This window comes from Bos indicus x Bos taurus, chromosome 5, assembly GCF_003369695.1.
Source record: "Bos indicus x Bos taurus breed Angus x Brahman F1 hybrid chromosome 5, Bos_hybrid_MaternalHap_v2.0, whole genome shotgun sequence".
Classification (NCBI taxonomy): Eukaryota; Metazoa; Chordata; class Mammalia; order Artiodactyla; family Bovidae; genus Bos; species Bos indicus x Bos taurus.
In genome coordinates, this window is record NC_040080.1 from 15690988 (window position 1) to 15707343 (window position 16356).

The following is a 16356-nucleotide window of genomic DNA, read 5'->3' on the forward strand; positions in this document are numbered from 1 at the left end:
CAGAGGGCAGAAGCATCAGCCCCACCAGAAGTGGGACAGTGCAGTGATGGGGACATAGACAAAGGGTCTGAATCCTTCCCTAGTACTAAGCTCTTTGACCTTGACCAAGTAACCTCGGTTTTCTTATCTGAGAAATAAAGGCAGTGATACTCCATCTTTTACAGGATCATTACAAGGATTCAATGAGTGATTCTGTGTGCCCTAGCACACTAGAAGTATTTATTATGACTCAGATCTTCAAAAGCAGCTTTAAGACACTCAAGGAGGGGGCTTCTCTAAGTGGTTCAGACAGTAAAGAATCTGTTCTCAATGCAGGAGACCCAGGTTCAGTCCCTGGGTCGGGAAGATCCCTTGGAGAAGCAAATGGCAACCCACTCCAGTATTCTTGCCTGGGAAATCCCATGGACAGAGGAGCCTGGCAGGCTACAAAGAGTCACAGCAGCGTGACTAAGCACGCACGCATATATTTGGTCAAATAGTTTCTGACAAGGGTGCCAAAACCACTCAATGGGGAACAGACAGTCTTTTCAACAAATGGTGCTGGAAAAACTGAATACCCACATGCCAAAAATGAAGTTGAACCCTTACCTAACTATATGTCATGAAAGATACTCAGGGAGGGACTTCCCTGAGGGTCCAGTGGTTGAGGGTCCAGTGGTTAAAACTCCACACTCCCAGTGCAGGGGGCCCAGGTTCCATCCTTGGTCGGGGAACTAGATCCCACATGCTACACAGAGCAGCCTAAAATAACAAAACACAAAACGACAACAAAAGACACTCAGGGAAGGAAGGGTCCAGATTCCTGCGGCCCCCGTGGCAGGCAGGAGAGAACAGACAGTCCTGGCAACTCCAAGAAGGAAATTTCTAGTGACTGGACGAAAGCGAGGTCCCAGAGCCAGAGCGGCCTTGGGGACACAGCCCTGGTCACACAGACAGTTCCCGACGCACGGTCCATAGGAAACTGTGTCTGCGTGTGTTTCTGAAGGATTTCACAATCGCATCGTGGAGACGAGCCTGGCCTAAACACAAACATCAACAAGTCCACAGCAACGGCAATCATCCTGGGCTGTGGGATTTGCCCGAGTGCAGAGCTGGAGGGCGTTGAGAGGAAGAAAGAGGGAGGAACAGGGTGGGTGGGGGAAGACGGGGAGACCCGTAACAACCCCCGGGGCTCAACCTCTTCCCCAGGCAGGGAGTCAAAACTTTCTAAACTGGGGACCCGAAAGGCAGCCTGGAAGGGCTCAGGTTTACTGTGTGTCTGTCTGTCTGTCGGGGCCTCTCTCCCCGGCCCCTGCTTCCTCTCACTCCCTCCTCCAGTGCCCTCCACCCTCCTCTCTGGGTTGGGGGCTGAGAGGGAGATGCAGGCAGCTATGGCATTTTCTTCCCCAGGGGAAGCTACTGCAAAGAAGCAAGAAGGGGCTGGAGCTCAGGTGGGGAGGGGGGAGAGGAAATGGGGGCAGGGTTCCAGGCTGCTGAGAGAAAGGGCAGGGTTAGGGGAAAGGGGGGTGGTCCCTCTTCTTGGGAAAGGTCCCCCTGACAACTGCAGCTCCTGGGGACTGCCCCCTTCCCTGGACAACTCTGCCATATGCTGTCCTTGCCACACACTATGCTTTGAATAAGTTCAGCACGCTTAAGTCTCTCCTGTGTGTCAGACACTGTGCAAATAAACACACACACAAAAAGAAATAAAACATGGTCCTGGCTCTCGAAGTCCTCAGTCTATCCGGGAACAAGTGAAGCTCCAGAGGGTGTGCTAAGTGTTTTGGTCACTCTGCCCAAGTGCAAGGAGCATTAGATTAAGGAAGATACAACAGAGCATCAAATAACAGTTTGAAATGGTGAGAAACTAAGTCCCTTTTCAATTATCCTGCAAAGTCTCCAATTGATGCCAATATATCTTTAACTTCTCTGATACTATATAAGCTTCCTTCTTTCTTTTTTAACCTGATATCTCCCTTGGAGCTGAAGAAGACTCTTGAGAGTCCCTTGGACTGCAAGGAGATCAAACCAGTCAATCCTAAAGGAAATCAACCCTGAATATTCACTGAAAGGACTGATGCTGAAGCTGAAGCTCCAATATTTTGGCCACCTGAGGTGAAGGGCTGACTCTTTGGAAAAGACCCTGATGCTGGGAAAGATCGAGGGGAGACAGAGGATGAGATGGTTGGATGGCATCACTGACTCAATAGACATGAGTTTGAGCAAACTCAGCGAGATAGTGAAGGACAGGCGAGCCTGGTGTGCCGCAGTTCATGGGGTTGGAGAGTCAGAAGTGACTGAGCAACTGAACAACACCAACCTCCCCTGGAGAAAAGCCATCAGCCTTCCCAACTAGTCATCCACTCACCCGTCCCCTGGAGAGGGGCCATCAGCCTACCCAACTCGCCATCCACTCACCCGTCCCCTGGAGAGGGGCCATCAGCCTACCCAACTCACCAACCACTCACCCATCCCCTGGAGAGGGGCCATCAGCCTACCCAACTAGCCATCCACTCACCCGTCCCTCGTGCAGACCAAAGACAGGCTTCTCAGCAGGATGCACCGTGAGGAGCTGTTTCCGATGCCCAAGCAGGCAGCCCTGGGGGACCCTTAGGAGCTAGGACAACACACCAGCTCAGAATGCTCCTTGCAGAGCCCTCTACAAAAGTCCTTAAAATACTGACTCGCTTAATTCCAACCTTCAAACCAAGAACAATTTTCATGGAAGAACTCACAGGATAGGCAACAGAAGATCACCACCAAAACCAACTGCATTTCTTTTTATGGCAGCCAAAAAAAAAGAAATGAAACTGGGTCATTTGTAGAGATGCAGATGGATCCTAGAATCTGTCATACAGTGTGAAGTATTTCAGAACATTGAGGTTTGACGAAAAGAACAAAATTCTATAAAGCAATTATCCTTCAATTAAAAAATAATTTTAAAAAGAAAGAAAAAAACAAATATATCTTAACACATACATGTGGAATCTAGCAACACAATACAGATGAATCTATTTGAGGACGTAGGGAACAGACATATGGACACAGCGTGGGAACGAGAACGTGGGTCCAACTGAGAGAGTAGCACTGACTTACATAGACCACTCTGTAAGCAGACAACCAACGAGAAGCTGCCGTGCAGCACAGGAAGCTCAGCTCGCTGCCCTGTGATGACCCAGAGGGGTGGGACAGGGGAGTCCAAGAGGGATGGGATATGTGCATACATATTCCCTGGTGGCTCAGTCGGTAAAGAATCCGCCTGCAATTCGGGAGACCTGGATTCAGTCCCTGGGTTGGGAAGATGCCCTGGAGGAGGGCATGGCAACCCACTCCAGTATTCTTGCCTGGAGAATCCCCAAGGACAGAGGAGTCTGGCAGACTGCAGTTCATGGAAGCACAAAGAGTCAGACATGACTGAGTGGCTAAGCACAGCAAATAGCTGATACACTTCACTGTACAGCAGAAACTAACACAAGATTGCAAAGCAGTTACACTCCAATAAAAATAGCAAAACAAAAAACAACCGCAATATTAAACAGGACTGGCCAATTCTAAGTTTTCCCACTAACATTCTTCTACTTCTCACCCATTCACTCTGCCCTCACTGAGTACACACGAACAGCCAAGTGCCAACAGCTGCTAAAGGTTGGAGGAAAAGACATGTAAGAACGATTATAAATTGAGAAAATTGTCTTTATCGGTGCAATTTTTGAGTACATGGAGAAAACAGTCTCCATTTTACTGCAGCCCAGACTCTCAGTCTAAGTCCGAGAGAGCCAGTCCCTTCAGGCCCAGCATTGGAGGATCCCTGATTACGCTCAGTCTCCAGGTCCAGAAAGAAGCCAGCTGGTGGCAGTACAGGACCTAGAACCCGGGCTCGAGCCACTCAACCCGCTTTCCACTCCCCTTCCCTCTTGGGTTCAATCACGTTGTGGATCAAACCACACACTTCCAAATACAGCTAGCACGGAAGGGTCGGTGACGTCACAGGTATGCTTGGCCCCACCCAGGCCCTGACATCATGCCCCCGCCTCCAGACTCCTTGGGAACCTTCTCTGAGCCAGTCAGTCTCCAGGAAGCAGCCTGTAAGCCTTCCCATCTGATTTCCCTTCATACAGCAGCCAAGCAGGACAGTCACTGTCTGTCTCAGCTTCTTCTAGGTGTGCGGAGTGATGTTCAGGGGTTAATAATCATTTTCTGGGTCTGGAGCCCTAGGACAGTCAGATGGAATCTATGAACCCCTTCTCAGAACGTTTCAGTGTGTACAACAATCATACAGAATAAAGAGAAGACTCATCACACAGGAATCAAAATACTTAAATGTAAATGTCATACACTTACTGCTTTACGTGAAAAAGTAAAAGTGTTAGTCACTCAGTTGTGTCTGACAATTGTGACTCCATGGACTGTAGACTGCCAGGCTCCTTTGTCCATGGAATTCTCCAGGCAAGAATACTGGAGTGGGTTGCCATGCCCTTCTCCAGGGGATGTTCCAGACCCAGGGATTGAACCTGGGTCTCTCACATTGTAGGCAGATTCTTTATTGCTGAGCCTCTAGGGAAATGTATGAGACAGTCATACACATACTGCTTTAACAAGGCATCCAATAGCAAGCCTAACAGCACATCTAAACCTTGTCATCATTTCAAACTAATGACGAGCATCAGTGTGACTGAGACTTGTGCAGCCATTATAAGGGGATATGAAGCTGTATGTGACTTCCATTGGTGACAAACTCCCAGCTACTCACAGCAATGTCAGTTTGTACCTATATCCTTAACTCAAGTAAATGCTATGTTTTGGGTAAATGTTGGGGCTTCCCAGGTGGTGCTAGTGGTAAAGAACTCGCCTGCCAATGCAGAAGACGCCTGAGACAAGGGTTCAATCCCTGGGTCAGGAAGACCCCTGGAGGAGGGCATGGCCACCCATTACAGTGTTCTTGCCTGGAGAATCCCCACGGACAGAGAAGCCTGGCGGGCAACCGTCCACGGGGTTGCAGAGTTGGATGCAACTGAAGTGACTTAGCATGCACGCACCTAAATGTTGGTGAAAGTAAGTGCCATTTTATACCATCTGAGTTGATGAATCCTATTCACAAAACCTGCAAGGTTTAAGAACGCTCGATGCTGCCATGTAGCCCCAGGGGTCATCAGAGAGAAGGTATAGGGGCAGCATAAGGAGCTGACCAGGAGTAGCAGGGAGAGCCCGTCCACAGTGAGGACAAGGGGACACTAGGCTGGTGGCCCAGAACCATTCTCCCCATCCCTCAAGCCCCAGATACAACCACTGGGCTTCTCCAGGCCTCAAAGGCTCAAAGAAGACTCCCACCACATACAACACCCACGTCTAAACTTGCACTGTCCTCCCAACACTGCAGCTTGCAGGGGGGCAAACGCCCGCCAGAGATCTGATAAGAGCACCAAACATAGCCCACTCAGGTGTGCTGGGCCCCGAGCATCTGGGAGTGAGGAGAAGGGAGGCGATTCCGTCTAGAGCTTCCAGGTGGGTTTCTCCCATCACCAGACCACTGTTCTCCCAGCACTCTCTCCCTACTCTGTAACTGCACATTCCGGCCTGATCCTGTGATTCTCTGTGGTCAGGGCTGCTTTCCCTACTAGACCAGAGGCCCTTGTGGCATCAGCTCCAGCCCAGGACATGACACCGGATAGGTAATGTCTGATGAAGGAGATGCAGGAGAGAGGCAGCCAGAGATTGAACCAGAGATGGAGCCTGGTGGGTCTCCTCTGGTCTCTGCTTCCCTTTGGGGCATCTTGACAGCTGGAGTGACTTACCCAAGCAGTCTCTGTTCATGAATATTAGTTTTTAATTACAAACTCTGAAAAGGAAATTGATGTTCACCCAGGTTTGGGGGACTTGACTTGCTCTCTTTGCTTCTCTCTGAATCCCCGCCCCCACGCTGCTTGGGGTACTTCCCCCGGGAGATCCAGTCCACCCAGGCCTGCCCTGCTCAGCTGTGTGGTCCCAGGGGGCAGGGTCTGCTCAGGCTGTTGTGTTTCCTGAAGCTCCCTTGGGGCAAGAAAGAGGCAGGTGAGATGTCCTGGGCTCTGGTATGCTGCTTCAGGGTGGGGCGAGTGGAACAGGAACACATCCCAAAGCCAGGGGGAAATCAGTGCATTTTCCCCAGTCATTAGAGCAAGTCAACAGCCACGGGACCACTACCCACACCCATGAGAATGCAACAGCATCACCAAGAAACGGAATGGACTGGAGTGTCGTTAAATGCCATGTTCGTATCTTCCCTTCTCTCCCTTGTAGGCCTTCTTAAGAATGCAAATCCCTATTCTATTCCTGAGAAGGAAACAGACTAATCTCACAATGGTGTCAAGGATGCGGGGACCCCCACCCCATATAAATACACCACTCACTCAGGCCAGTGTCCAACAACCTGCCTGGGGCCTGGAGGCAGAGTGGTGGACAGGAAGACCTCCAGGTCACCCTGGAAAAGCAAGCAGCAAGGTTTTCCTGAGAATCAGGGAATCTCCTACACCCTATTTCTCCCAGCAAAGCAAAATGATACAGGTAAGAGAGAAGAAAACGCAGGTCTGAGGGTCTCATCTGCAGGGCTGTGGACAGATACCATGTAAGGAGAAAGACAGCAATTTCACAATGTTGCCCCACCACCATCCAAAAGCCTAGGGGGACAGGGCTTCCCATTAGTTATTTAATCAGATGTATAAAAACTCTTCCCGAAAAAGGTGGTGGTTTAGTCACTAAGTCGTGTCCAACTCTTGCAACCCAATGAACTGTAGCCCGCCCAGGCTTCTCCAACCATGGGAATTCCCAGCCAAGAATACTGGAATGGGTTGCCATTTCCTTCTCCAGGGGATCTTCCTGACCCAGGGATCGAACCCAGGCTCGAGCATTGAAGGCAGTCTCCTGCATTGCAAGCAGATTCTTCGTGCAAGAAAGGGGTAATGACGGAAGTCAGGTCAAGAAACAGTAGCCTCTGGTTTGAAGAGAGTGAGGCAGCATTTGATTGTCCCAGGCTGCCAGCTTCTCCCCTAAATGAGCCTCACTGGGAGGTCCCCATGTTCCGTTCCCCAGAGGTCCCCTAGACGACTCCTTTTGACTCAGCACAATAATCTGGGTTGAACTGTCAGATGTCAAGGCCACAGGGCGAGGAGTCGGGTGTCAGAGACATCCTGTCTTGAGGGGAGGTGATCTCCTCTCCGTAGAGATAGAGGAGCTTGGTTATTCCTGGGTTCCCACCCGACACCAGGTCAGAGAGAAGGGCTCTGCCTCCTGAGTGAACCTGCAGGCCTCCAGGCTGGCACTCTGCCCCCCATGCCTGACACTGCCAAAAGCAGCCTGTAGACCTGCTAGAGAAGCCAGAGCGTGCTTGCAAAGGCAGCTTCTGCTAGGGGTCCTAGGGATGCCCTAATCCCAGGAAAGCCAGCACCGAGCAAGGGGGCACCTGGTCTCCCTGTCCATGCCCCCTCTCCATTCCCAGTTGGGAAGATCAGCTGCCCACAGGGCTGAAGTTTGGGACTACGCCTGCTGGATTCCAGGGCCTGCAGGTTGGGAGAAAGTCTCTGCACCGTTGTGTAAACATGCCCTCCGGGCCCATCAAGGGCATCACATGCTGTCCTGGCTCTGGGCTTGCCCACCACCTAGATGCCCCTTGGTGCCACCCAAGCATTTGAGTCTCTGCCTTTGTCCCTCTGGCTCTCTGGGTCGGGCAGGAGGTCTGGGGGAACACAGGAGGCCTTGTTCAGCCCATCCACTCTACAGCCTGTCTGGAGGCTCAAGGCTGGGTAAGTCCCCTAACTGCTTACATTCATTCGCCTCCCACTTGAATACAGTGATTTTGATGCTCAATTCCAAAGGGGAGCCCACATTTATCGGAACTGGCAATGAGGTTGCAGGGGTCTCTGTCACCCAGAGGAATCTCCAACAAGGTCTTTAGATGAAATTCTAATCAAATGGCCAAACATAAGAAAATATAGAGTGAACCATGGCTTAGTCATCCAATAAATACTAAATAGTCACTTTCATGCATTGGAGAAGGAAATGGCAACCCACTCCAGTGTTCTTGCCTGGAGAATCCCAGGGACAGGGGAGCCTGGTGGGCTGCCGTCCATGGGGTCGCACAGAGTCAGACACAACTAAAGCGACTTAGCAGCAGCAGTAGCAGCAGCAGTCTTTAAAATACAAATGTGGACCTTATCAATACATGACAATATGTACACAAAATGAAAGGGGAAACGCCAAACAAGGGACACACTAGGTTCTCCTCTGTCTGAAGCATGCCCAGATATCAACTGGAGTTGAAATGAAGTCCAGGATACTCAATCCATTAGAGTTTGGTGACCGCAAAGTTCTTCTGATCTGTAAGGCTAAGTGCATATTTTTCATAGGTGTCCAAGAGGAAACCCACTTCCTCTCCATTTGCCTTAAAATCAAAGCAAAGCTAGAGCCTTATAGGCCATCCAGGCCAGGAGAAGGGGGACAGTCTAAAAGGTGGGACTTCCCTGGTGGCTCAGATGGTAAAGCGTCTGCCTACAACGTGGGAGACCGGGGTTCAATCCCTCGGTCAGGAAGATCCCCTGGAGAAGGAAATGGCAACCCACTCCAGTATTCTTGCCTGGAAAATCCCATGGACAGAAGAGCCTGGTAGGTAGGCTACAGTCCATGGGGTCGCAAAGAGTCGGACACGACTGAGTGACTTTCTTTCTTTCTTTCTAGAAGGTGGGGCCGCTGCATCTGCTCTCCAAACAGCCAGCAGGTGCAGCCAGGCAGTGTCCCTGCCCAGTGAGGGACCAGTTCCAAACTGCTGCTCACAGCCAGAGGCTGGGCATCCCGACCCAGAGAGCAGTTCAGACCCCAACAGGCCCCCAGAAAGTTGTTCAGACCCTCACAGTCTCCACCTGTAACCAGGGTTTAGCACCAACTTGACCTAGGGGTGAGGAGAAGGGATAGAGAAAAGCATGGGACACGAGCCCTGAAGGAGGTGCCAATTCACTCACAACCTTGTTGTGATAATGAAATGGGTGCCCATTATCATTAGGGGAGTGACTAGGTAAACAAGAGCTCATCTGTCAGAAAAAAGGAATTAGACACACGTACACCGGGGAATACTTTGGCCACCTGATGCAAAGAGCCAGCGCCTTGGAAAAGACCCTGATGCTTGGAAGGTCTGAAGGCAGGAGGAGAAGGGGTCGACAGAGGACGAGATGGTTGGATGGCGTCACCGCCTCGATGGACATGAGTTTGAGCAAGCTCCAGGAGATGGTGGAAGACAAAGGAGCCTGGTGTGCTACCGTCTGTGGGGTCACAAAGAGTTGACACGACCTGGCAACTGAACAACAGCAACAACACTAATGGTCTGAAGAATACAGTGCTGAGAGCAAAAGGAAGGGAACAGAATGGGTTTAAGACAGAGCCACTAAGTAAATGAAATATGCATACAGTTCAGAGAAACCGTCACCACCAAGAGGGTAGTGAGCCTAAGGGGCCGTGACAGTAAATACGATGTGGGCTCTGGGCTGGGATCCTGGAGGACAAACAGGGAGAAGGTAAAAACCAGGGGACTTTGAACTGAGAAGGGATTTGAGTTAATGACAGGGTATCAACAGAGGCTCATTAACTGTGATAAATGTACCGTATCGATAATAGAGGAAACTAGTGTGTGGGATGGAGACCTCTCTGTCCAATTTTTCAGAAAATGTAAGACTCTTTTATACGCTATTGATACTAGCTATAAAATAGATGACTGATGAGAACCTAAAGTATAGCACAGGGAACTCTACTCAATGCTCTGCTGCTGCTGCTAAGTCACTTCAGTCATGTCCGACTCTGTGTGACCCCATAGACGGCAGCCTACCAGGCGGTGACCTAAATGAGAAGAAAATTCAAAAAAGAGGGGACATATGTATTTCCATAGCTGATTCACTTTGCTGTACAGCAGAAACTAAAACAAAATCCACCAATACAAATAAATGTTTAAAAAGCTGTTCTAAACAATAATGTCTTTTTTTAAAGGAAAAAAAGGCACAAAGCAAAAGCAACACTATACGTTTCCCAGGAACACCAAGCATCGGAATGCGGGCAGCAGGCAGTGAGCTGGGAAGGGTGAGTAGACTAAAAGAAATGATGAGGAGCACAGTCACCAAGGTGGCTGCAGGCCTTGGGTTCCAGGGCCAAGCCCCCAGGCCTGATGTAGGACTGCAATCAGGGAGAAGGTGGACATGAAAGCCCCTACCCCGTCCCCAAGGGAGCAAGATCAAACCAGTCCATCCTAAAGGAAACCAACCCTGAATACTCATTGGAAAGACTGATGCTGAAGCTGAAACTCCAGTACTTTGGCCACCTGATGCCAAGAGCTGACTCATTGGAAAAGACCCTGATACTGGGAAAGATTGAGGGCAGGAGGAGAAGGGGACGACAGAGGATGAGATGGTTAGATGGCATCACCAACTCCATGAACATGAGTTTGAGCAAACTCCATGAGATGGTGAAGGACAGGGAAGCCTGGCATGCTGCAGTCCATGGGGTCACAAGAAGTAGGACACAAATTAGCAACTCAACAACAACAACAGCCTCTGTTCCCAGCAAGGGCGAAAAGGCAGTGGTGGTACTCCCACCCCATACACACACCTGTGGTCTCAGGAATATTCCTCCCTCTTCTCAGGGTCTAGAATCAGGCTACTCAGAGGATCGGGGGCTCAAGACCAGGGTACCCCCTCCTCCATTGGCAGCTGTGGCAGGAACCCCTGTCTCTTATGAATCTGAGTGTCGGTGTTAGGACCATTGGCTCCGGGTTTTATCTTTATATAAATAAATAAGTCACAAGAAGGACCTCTGCACACCAATAACAATAATGCGCCATGACTGAGAACTGTGATGAACTCAACTCTGCATCAGTGGTACCCAAATGCATAACTTTGGAAAAGAGAAGGAGGGGAAAAAATAATAAAGCAAAACACTGCAAGAGAGTAGGTCAGGATGGCTACATGAGTGGTAGAGGCTTTGATGACAGAAGGGACATGGGGGATGCTGAGTAGCTTGGAAAGGCCCCGGGAAAGGAGAGTTAACTAGACCTGAAGCCAGGGTGAGGGGCCAGGAGGGAAGCGCTCTTGGCGAGTACACAGCAGGGACAACAGTCCAGGACGCACTCCACCTGACTCTAGTCAGAGGCACCAAGCGAGCCCTGGGTTTCCAAAGGGGAAAGTCAGCACGCCCACAGCAAGGGAGCCCCTGAACACTCGTCAGTCCTAAGAGCTCGCTCTGGGCCCTCCTAATTCCCAGCCGAAGCCAGCAAAATCCAATAGCAATCAAAATAAAACATGCTGGGGGGCAGCCCACTAGGAGCAGTGCAGTTACATTTAAATTTCAGATTAGCCACAAATAATATTTGAGTAAAAGTATGTCCTTAATGGGGCTTCCCCAGTGGTTCAGTGGCAAAGAACCTGCCTGCCAATGCAGGAGACACAGGCTCGATCCCTGGGTCAGGCAGATCCCCTGAAGAAAGAAATGGCAATCCACTCCGGTATTCCTGCCTGGGAAATCCCATGGACAGAGAAGCCTGGCGGGCCTCAGTCCATGGGGTCACAAAAGAGTCAGACACACCTTAGTAATCAGACACAACAAATATCCTCAACATTGCATGGGACATACTTTGCTAAAAAAAAAAATTATTTGTTCTTAATCTGAATTCAAATTTAACTAGGTATCCTGAATCTTTATTTGCTAGATCTGGCAACTCTCCATAATAACAATAGCAGTTAACACTGACTTGTTACACCTTCAGATACTTCTAGTTGTCAGGTTTCCCCTTCACCACGACCCAGTGAAGAGTGTAGTATTATTCCCTTTTTACATACAAAGAAACTGCGATTCCGAAGGATCAAGCCACTTGCCCAAGGTCATGAGGCTGACAGATGCCAGGTCTGGGATGTGGACATCTGTGTTCAGACTCCAGAGTCCAACTCAGGGCAGGTTGCTGTCTCCCAACTCAGCAGGGGCGCAAGGCCCAGGCCTCGGCTGCCTGAGACTCCCTGCCTCCCTGACACACAGCGAAGGTGCAGCCTCCCACAGTGGTGATGCCAAGAGCTACTTGCACAGCTCTCAAAACACGCCTCGAGAAACCTTACGACCAGACCCCAGTCAAAGGCACTAAGCAAGCTCTGGGTTTCCAAAGGTGAAAGTCAGCACATCCCACAGCAGGGGAGCCCCAAGCGGCCTTAAAAGAGCACATTGGCCCTATATTGGTGCAAAGAAAAACACAAGAAGGAGCTCCTGATTTAAGAGTGTGGATAAGCAGCGCAGGTCAGCACAGCCAGGGTCAGAGCTGGGTCACACGCCATCCTGCCTGGGGACAGCAAAATGGATGAATGGCCTCTGGGGATGTCCCTTCCCCTTTGGGGATGGCGTTAATGTGAAACTTACAAAACAGGTATCTGATGAGAATGTCACCCCATCCTTCAGCATGACACCCTTTTCTATAATCATGAGTATTTACTGAGCACCTACTGTGTAGCAGACACTGTGCTAGATGTTTTCATTGGCCTGTCTAACAATGGGGCACGTAAAACTACAATCCTGCAGAGTGTCTATTTGCAAATGAGGAACCTGAGACTTGGGGAAGTCATTTATTCAACTAACGCTAGTTAAGCTCTATATATGCCAGACTCTGTCCAAGGTGCTCGAGATACAGCAGTGAACCAAACAAGACCCCTGCCTTCATGGAGCTGGGAGGGGCAGAGATAAAAAACAAATCTACCATGCTATTTCAGGTGCTAAGTATAACGAAGAAAAGTGAAGCAGGGCCAAGGTACAGAATGATAGGGGTGCGGGGTACTTTATCTAAGACAGTCAGGGAAGATGTCTGGAAGGAGGTAATATTCAAGCAGAGGTCTGAAGTGAGGGGCTGAGCATGCGCAGGTCTAGAGGAAGGGAGACCGAAGCAGAGATGACAGACAATCCATGCAGAGGCCCTGAGGTAAGAGTGACAAAGACACGACCGAGATAAGGCCAGGGGGCTGGAGCCAGCACCGGAGAGTGGGAGGGGTAGGAGGTGAGTTTGGAGGGGATGGCAAGGGCCAGTCATCTTTAAAGGATCGTGTGGTATGAAGAAATGGATGGAGAAGAGAGTGAAGAAATGGATGGAAGGATGGATGGATGAAAGGATGTATGGATGGAAGGATGAATGGGTGAATGGAAGAACAGAGAGACAAATGTGTAGATAAATGGATTTATCTGATCAGAGGTCAAAATACAGACAGCTTACAAGTTGATAAAATGTGTCTGATGTTCCATTCCCAAATAACCAATTCCCTGGGAGTCCCAGGCAAGGACTTTGCTTAATAATGTAAGTCTCCTAGACAGAAAATTCAATCCAAAGCACAACAGGCAAATCAGGTCTTCATTCCAAGGAAAGCATTACAAAGGCCACAGGATGGCAAGCCAGGAAGAAATGCCTTGCCTTCTATCTCTAACGTCTGTCTTTATCTCTAAGCCAGCTTCCAGATGGGCACCCACTCCCAGCAGCTGGGAGCTGGGATCCCAGAACTCTTCCTAAGTCCTTGAGCAAGAAAATCCCCACCAGAAGGAAAAAAACAGCATGCCAGACGCCAGAGCAGAGCCAAAGGCTTCCTGCACGTGGCCCGACGGCCAGGAACCCAGCCCAGCACAGCCATCGCACCCCAGACCCTCGGCCACCTGCCCAACCTCACCTCCAAGTCCTTCTCCAGCTCCAGCCCAGCCTCCATCAGGTTGTGCTCAAACTCCTCTCGCTGCTCCTTCCTCTCCTCCTCCAGGGCATCGAGCGGCCCCAGCTCGATGTCACCGGGAGCCCCCGCCTGGGGGTCCTTGCCCGTCTCGCCATTGGAGACGATAGCCAGATTGTGGCCCGGGGAGCTGTGGCCGGGGTGTGCCCCGCGTTTCCGGTAGTGGTAGGCGAGCACGTAGTCCACCTTCCTCTGGCTGTCATAGAAGTGCATGCGGCTCACGCGGGCCTCCGAGGACACCGGCTCGCTGGCCTCCAAGTAATTGTTGATGACCTGGCCGAAGAAGAGGGGACACGGAGCGGTGACATCCAGTGAGGGAGGGGCGAGAGGCGCGGGAGGCTGACCTGGCGCTCTGGGACCTGGGACGGGGACGAGGAGGCCAGGCCCTCACAGCGAAAGGACAGAGAGGCCCGAGTTCATCGGCCAGGCCGCCACTCCTCCGCCCCAGCCCCGGGTCTAGCCCCGGCCCACAGACGCAGCACACATGCACGCTCACGCACACAGATGCACATGCAGCGTCAACCCTGCGCATCCCACCACCGGCCTCCCTCCGCGCACCAAGCCCCATTCCAGCACACGCGCACAAGTCGAGCACTCAGCCTCACACCGGCGCACACTGTGCCTACCTGCATCACCCACGCGCTCTGACACGAAGGGCCCCCCACATGCACCACGACACCCCTTCCTCTTTGCAGAGGTGCAGGCCTGCCTGCAAACACGCCGTACTCACCGGCAGGTTCTCTGGATCCATTGGAACAAAGGCCGATTTCTAGCCGCCTGGCCCACCCGACTCCTACCCCACGAGGGATTCACTGTCCACTCTGCGCCTCACAGCGCCATATCCTCCTCTACCCGCTCTCCGTCCTCCCCAGCCACTGGCGAGGACCCTGCCAGAGAGGCTGCGGTCCACTCCCGTCTGCTCCTGGAGGCGATGGGAGGTTGAGAAGAGGAGGAGAAAGAACTAGGTGGAGCCGGGGGAGGGACCTGCCTCCCGCTTTGGGTGTTTCCCTGTTTATTACCAGTTTGATACCCAGCTGCCTCCGCAGCCACCTGAGAGGTCACCTGGGCAACCAGATGAAGCGCCAGGCACAGGGGAGAGCCTCAGAGGCGCCCCAGCTGAGGTCCGGGGAGGGCCGGGGAGCTTGCAGGCCAGGGGTGGGGCCACCCGGCCTCTTACACCTGTCTTCCCCATCCTCCTCTGACCAGGGGACCCAGTGCTGCTGGGACAGTGTGCCATCCCGTCTTGGAGAGACAGGAGATAAAGAGAGCCTAACAGAAACCCCGCCCCCACACACAAACCCACAATACACACCCCGTGCCCCCAAGTGGAAGGCATCCCACAGGCCTGCCCATCCACACGCCCCAGTACTCACAGAGCTGTTGGGGGCGCTCCCTCCGCCGGACGCCTGGCCGGAACCTTGGGGGACACTGCCCTGCAGACCCTGGGCTGGGGGACCCGGCGCCTGGAGGCACTGCTGTCCGTGTTTGGGGCCCTGACCCCCTCTGACCACTGCCCGCGGGCTCAGCCGGCGTGGGGAGCCAGGGAGCAGGGGGATGTCTGTGAAAGACAAGGACACAGAGGGACAGCAGCTTCAGGGGATGGGAAAGCATGGACACAGGACCCAGAGCAGCTGAGGCGCTGAGCCTGGGACCCCAGGGCAGCCCTGAGAACACACCACACTCCTCACAGCTGCCCACCGCCCCCACCAGCCAGTCCTCATAGGCTTAGTTAGCCAGGCTCACATTGGCCATAGGGGAGGGGGTAGGGTGTTCCCATCTCACACACACACACACACACACAAACGCACGTGCGCACACACACACGGAGCCTAGAGCCACCAGCAGTAGCTCCTTCTTTTTTTTTTTTTTTTTTTTTTAGGTTTGAGGCATTTTATCATAAAAAGCTGGAACGCATAAGAGAATAAGAACTTAAGTCATCATACATTTACTTCATTTTGTAGCTTGACCTTCTAGCAAATCTTTAGCTTCATTGATTTTGGCTGCTATATAAGGAGATCCTCCCTTGTCTGGGTGATTTAAAAGCATAATTCGTCGATGAGCATCTCTTATTTTGGCTTTATTGGCAGTAGGGCTTACACCTAGTATTAATGCTGCTTCCCATTTTGTCATTTTGGGTTCAAACCCACCTCTGTAATAGCCACCACTGAAGGCAGTTTTTGGTAGACTTTGAAAAACTTGTTTTACTTGAGGCTCCATATGCTTCATGGCTTGCAAAGCATAACGACCTGCAAATCCTGCAGCAGCAATGGTCAGTCCAACTGCTACCACTATACTGGCCATGGCACCTGCTCGGTTCCCCTGCTTCCACCAGGAGCGCGGTTCATCCCAGCCTACCAAGTTTATGCCTTAATCACAAAGTGATTCAGCCACTACCAGCACTTACAAACCACCTAGGCAAGCGCCCCAGGAAATACGGCAGTGGCGGCCATAAACTAGGTCAGAAAATTGTCGTAAAAGTGGGCCAGCGGACGGGTGCAGTAGCTCCTTCTGATGATGACTGTCATAATCTCTTACGGTTCCCAGACATGAGGAGGGCAGTTGCCTGGAGGCAGGGTGGGTGGGGCACTGCTGGAGAGACACCCTTTATTAATGCCAAAGGTTTAGTCTT

General features: G+C 51.5%; 1 pseudogene across 1 annotated transcript; it reads right to left on the bottom strand.

Moving 5' to 3' along the window:
• Nucleotides 1-15656: 15656 nt before the first annotated feature.
• On the bottom strand, nt 15657-16144 carry LOC113892339 (annotated as a pseudogene). Its single transcript, XR_003511027.1, has one exon. The product of XR_003511027.1 is annotated as a mitochondrial import inner membrane translocase subunit TIM14 pseudogene (transcript).
• Nucleotides 16145-16356: the final 212 nt, after the last annotated feature.